Source organism: Nansenia antarctica (assembly GCF_963989245.1).
Source record: "Nansenia antarctica genome assembly, chromosome: 3".
Lineage (NCBI taxonomy): Eukaryota > Metazoa > Chordata > Actinopteri > Argentiniformes > Microstomatidae > Nansenia > Nansenia antarctica.
In genome coordinates, this window is record NC_137688.1 from 21,324,402 (window position 1) to 21,330,401 (window position 6,000).

The window sequence follows — 6,000 nt, forward strand, 5'->3', positions numbered from 1 at the left end:
TTCGGCTTCGGACAATCATTTTCTTTTCGGTGCATCCTTAAACACAACACCAACATCAATGTCGCTAAAAGAAAATCCAGGCTTATTTTAATAAGTGTCGCAAGATTTATCAAAATAAGCTTGAATAGTCCTTTAGCGACGATGATGGAATACCCACACAAACACAACACCAACATGAGCTCAGGGGGGTATTCCATCAACGTCGGCAAAGGAAAATCTAGGCCAAGTCTCGCGAGACTTATCAAAAATAAGCCTAGGTTTTCCTTTAGCAACGTTGATGGAATACCCCCCTGTTCTGCTGCCCCAACCTGTCTCCCCCCGAGGGCAGACTGACCATGCTATCACAGTCAGCAGAGTGGAGCAGGGCATCTGGTGTCCAAACCCCACCCCCCTCTCCCTCTGTCCCGTCGCAGAGCAGACCACCCTACTCCAGTGCTACACTAGAGAGGAGCAGGGCATATGGTGTCCGAGAGGCTCCGTCTGTATGGTGTGTGTGGGCCCCAGTGTAAACAACTACACAACGCTAGCGTGCTAACAGCCTAGCTACACGTAAACAGACGAGCGTTTTCCTCTACGGAAGGCGACGGTGAGCTTCAGGAGTTGGGGGGGCAGGGGGGCGGGGTTCAGTTCTATTTACAATCCGGTCAATTGCATTGCGGGTTGAAAAAACAGCACCGTGGCAAATGCGCCTTGACAGAAATGACATCCTCCGCTGGCTCCGTGTTGAACGGCTGCAGTGAAGGGCAGTGTAATGGCGTTGACCCGCGTCTCCGCCGCTGCTATCAGCCGGAGGGCTGTGACTGCCGCCCGCCCGCCCGCTCCGCTGACCTGATCCCAGGGGCCGTGCCGTGCCGCGTCTGCCCGCCTGCTGTTCTCCCATGTCTAGTCTCTCCACCCTGGGTGGTGCGGTGGATGGGGCGCCGCGGGGGCCTCTGAGGATGCGTGTCTGTGGGGTGGGGGGGGGATGTTGGGGGTGGGGGATGGGGGGACAGGGGGACAGGTGTTGGCATCCATGGGGGTCAGTCAGTGCAGACACACACAGCTGAGGCACCTATAGACACGGAAGGAGGCGGAGGCTGCTGCAGGGCTACACATGACAGCAAGATGGATGAGGTTTGTTCTGGGGGGGGGGGGGGTGGAGGAGAAGGGGAGGGGGGGGGGCAGTTCACGAGGAGTTACTCTGAGGTTTACATTCTAATGGGGTCAGTTGTTGGAGAAACATCAGGTGCTGCGAACGGTCTGGTCGCGCTAACGCCCGCAAGCTGCGAGCTTCCCGTGCCAGTCAGATTGGCGTTCTGGAGGGAGCGCTCAGGGATTGTTTGGGTGTAGGGTACGATACGAGTGTGAAGTCTGGTCGACACTACACAAACAAACCACATCCACCCTTCTCTCTCTTTCTTTCTCTCTCTCTCTCAAGTGTTAAGTGGCCGGATATTTGTGGTGAATGAGACACAGGTGTCGGGGCAGGGCTGTGTGTGACTGGCCAGGGGTCTGTGTTTGTTTTCTCTACTTAATGACCCCCCAGGCACGCAGAACCCCAGTCCCCTGCCTGAGTGCCTGCCTGCCTGGCTGCAGATGGACCGGAGCACACCGGCTGTCAATGGGCCGTGCATGGGCTGGACCTCCATCCCACCCTGGATGGGAGGGAGGAGGGGAGAGAGGAGAGGAAATGATTAGGGTGAGAAAGAATGGGTGGTTGAGCATTAGAACACAGTACAATGGATCTGGAGGCATCAGGCTGTTTTTTTGTTTTGTTTTGTTTTTTAAAATCAGTCTCCTACCCTTTATCTTCCACCCCCCTTTTACTTTCATCTACCGTCTCGAGTCTTCGTCGTCTACCGTTCCAACTCTAAGCCCGATGCGTTCAGTTGCCTCAACGTCGTGCTATATACTGCACATTTTCCCCCCAACTAAACTTACTGAATTCTCTCACAACGGCGTGCCACATTCTTCAAGTTTTTCTGAGGCTGTTTGCTCCTGTTCGGTGGGCTCGGCTGGACGTGGCGGAGCTGGTGAGATCCATTCTGCCGCTCACACCCAACCTGCACACTGTTACCACCGTCCCCCAACAGGTCGTTCAAAAACGCTATGGTTTCTGTAGCGCTGCACAATGTTGTGGGCTGCTGAGCACTCTGGATGCTGGGCTGGACTGGAAGTGTTGTGGAAGAATGTGTGTGAGAGGTGTGGACAGTAGTAATGTGCTACTCCACAGCCCCCCTCTGCCCCCCCTCCTCCTCTGCCCCCACCGCCCGTCTCCTTAAGGCTCGTCTGTGATGACATCACCCCTGCTCTGGTGTTGAATTACGACCCGTAGGTGTGCTTGGGGTCACACACACACGGAACACACACAAACACACACACACACACACACTCACCCTCCCACTGTGAAAACACCAGCTCCCTAGGGACGGGAGCGGGTGAGGTAATAGATGGTTGACCTCCGTGTCACCCCTGTGTTTGGGTGTTGTAACGTTAGCAGTAGCTGGTATCTCCCCTCTGATCTCATATTGTACAGATGGTTGAGGCTCCTTGGTTGCTGTGGATCATAACCATGCAGTAAAAATCTAGCCTATATAAACCTCCCCCGTCTCCCTCCACTCCACTACACCCCTCCGCCGCCACCACCCCCTACCAGCCCGAAAGCACTGCTCTCATTTCTCTCTACCTCCCCCTGTGCTTTTGTCTCCGCCACCTTCTCCGGAGCACTCTGTTTTTTATTTCTTTATTTAAGTCATCTCTTTAAATTCCAGAATCCATTTCTTTTGCCCCCAGGCTCCCTGGCGATGGCTGGAGACGGTGTGGCAAATTAAATTTGGTCTCCCCCTCCCTGGACACCGGCTCTATGGAACGGGAGAGCGGAGGCAGGGGAGGCTGGAGGAAAGAGCCCATTTCTCATGCATTACTGTGTCTGTCCTCCGGGCCTTTAGTGGAGCGACGTACCGCTTGCTATCTCTCTCTCTCTCTCCCTCTCCCTCTCTCTCTCCCTCTCTCTCTCGCTATCTCTCTCTCTCTCTCCCTCTCTCTCCCTCTCTTTCTCTCCCTCTCTCTCTCTCTCTCTCTTTCCCTCTCTCTCTCGTTCACTATCTCTGTCGTGGTCCCGCCCCCCCCCCCTTTCTGTTCATACTCACAGGGCCCTCTTCTTATAGTGTACGACCACAATCTCCTCTATTTTATTGGCTGGGTTCTCAGGAGACATTGATGTGTGTATATATAGGGGGAGATCTATATCTACAGTAGCTAGAGTTGTGTAATGACTCCGCGTGCGACATCGGTAGCCAGGGTCGCCATATCGTATAGATCCTCCGTGCCCCGTAATACCTTCCTTTATTGAGCGTGTCTTACTCTCCAACCTTTTGTGTTTATCATAACCGTCTCGTATTTTTTTAAAAAGGGTCTCTGGCCCTTTACGCGGGGCTATACATTTAATAGGTGTGCGTGCACTGTAATATGTCATTGTGTCAGAGGCACAATGCGATGCCTAAGTGCACTGAATGCAAATTAATCTTGTGGGATGGCAGCAGCTGAATAGGCTGTGGTTTGGGGGGGCGGGGGGGGGGGGATAGTGGTGGTGGTGCTGGAGGAGGAGGAAAGAAGGGGGAGAGGGATAGAGCGTGAGGAAGGGGAGGAGAGAGAGGGGGGGTTGTCGTCATGGCCGGGCCCATTCATCATGCAATGCCTGCTGGGATGCGCGGGGGTCAGTCTCACACAATCGCAGCCTGTTCTGTCCTGTCCTGCTCTGCTGTGTTGTTGTGCTCTGTTCTGTTCTGTCGCCTTTTGTTCCCCCCCTCTCTCTCCTGCTTTTGTTCCCCCCCCCCCCTCTCCTGCTTTTGTTCCCCCCCCCCTCTCCTGCTTTTGTTCCCCCCCCCCCCTCTCTCCTGCTTTTGTCCCCCCCCCCCTCTCTGCTCTCTCCTGCTTTTGTTTCCGTCCTCTCCGGTTCTGTTCCGTTGTCCCACCGCTCGGGTTCTCTTGTTCTCTGTTTGTGTACAGTTCTCCTCTACTCTGTGGTATGTGTGTGTGTGTATTTTCGTGTTTCTTCTCTGTTCCTGTGTTCTATCTTCGGGTTTGCGTTGTTGTTGAGTAGTTGCATGGCGCTAACAGGCTTGCGTGCTGTGGAGCGGCCTGTTTCATCCACGCTCGAGTCCCAGCAGCCAAGGCTGTAGACCCTCCCAATTAGGTCTCAAACGGATACAGACCAGACCAGCGCGGGGGGGAGGGGACTGTTAACTACGTTGTTTACGCTTAAACTCGTCTGTTTTCTCCATGAAACTCAATTTCCTCGTTCTGCCATGAACAAGGGCAAAAAAATGATACAAAAAATCAAATAAAAAATGGTTGCTTCAATTGGTTTGAAGCCAGTCAACCTGTGTGATGCTAGTGTGTCTGCTTGATGAAGACCGCTATATGGGGTCTCAGTCTGATGTGGACACCACCTCGACTCCTTATTTAGTGCCGAGGGTGAATAAGGTCGCCGAAATTGTCAACATTCTAGAGTGCCAAGGGCTACTTTATTTGGCCAAAATGCGTACATTATGATGCTTTATTTCCTAGCCAATCAAAGTATTGTTGCTTGGTCACTACCACACAAAACACTTGGCACTCTAGGTGGTGAGTGTTCCCTGGAGTTCTTTTGGCAGTTTAGTGAGTTAACCAACCGAAATAGTCCTCACCCCAACACTAGGCCAATGGCATACTCCAAACTCTGCGGTGTTTCCAACACCTGTCCTACCCTGTCTTTCTAATCAGTCAACACATCGTCAAAGCATCTCCTCAGCGACTTAACGATGCTAGGGGAGATGTGATGACATGTCATGCATATAATCCTCTCCTTAATTGTGTTGATGTGGAGGCTGCTATTAGCGTTGTTGTGCTTAATCTCCCAGTGTGACAGGAGATGCTGGAATCATCAGGGGATATGGCACTACTAATTAGATCTGTGTGTGCTTCTCTGTGTCAGGAGAGAGGGGTGTGTGTGTGTGTGTGGGGGGGGGGGGGGGGGGGGGGGGGGAGAGGTAGTGAGATGGAGAGAGGGTGAAAGTTTTGTGAGTTGTTTTTTAGACAGAAATAAGACTAAAACTGCTAGTTAAAGAGATGGTTCAACTAGCATGTTACAACTTGATTTTAAATGACCGTGAGATGATTTGAGCATGGCATTGCAAACATGCTAACTTCAGGGTCCATTGACTTGGGGTTTAGGTTAAACAATTAGCTGTGAGTTACAGTGCCCAAAATAAACAGTACCCAAGTGTGGACTGAAGTCTGTCCTTGTCCAATACACTCCTTTCAGGGTAAGGATCCACACATGTGATTAAGTCATTTCGGAGAACTATCCCCTTTTTAAAGCTACTCTAGCGTGAGCCTAAAAAGACAAAAGGCCTAAACAGTCAAAGGAACCCTCTCCCAGTGCAACACAAGTCAACGTTTGAACTGATGTTGCACACTGTAAACACGGCGGAGCGCGCAAGTCCAAACATGCGTCTTTCGTCTTTAGTCTACCTCCTCGCAGGCTGCGCCGGGAACGAAGCCTGTTTGTTTGTGTGTTCCTTCTTTTCCTCCGGAAATCTAGTTAGCAGGTTTGATTGATTCGGGCGTCTAGCCTGCTCGCTCCTAATTGGAGGATAAAGCCGATGCACTCTGTAACGCAGGAGAATAAGTAATGAATTAGTGATAAGGCCCGCTCCAAAGACGAGCCCATTAGAATGGCCGCTGCAATAGGAAGGATCTGTTTGTATCTTCCAATTTGCAGGAAGTCTGGCACGAGATGAGATGGGCTATCGTTAAAAAAGCAAACGCTCTCTTCTTTACGTTTTTTCTCTTTTTCTACCCACTTTTCTTTCTTTCTCTCCTCTTACATAACCTGTTATTTCTCTCTCTCTCTCTCTGTCTCTGTCTCTCTCTCTCTCTCTCTCTCTCTCTCTCTCTCTCTCTCTCTCTCTCTCTCTCTCTCTCTCTCTCCCCCCCCCCAGTCCTTCCCTCTGGGCAGCAGTGACAGTGACACTAACC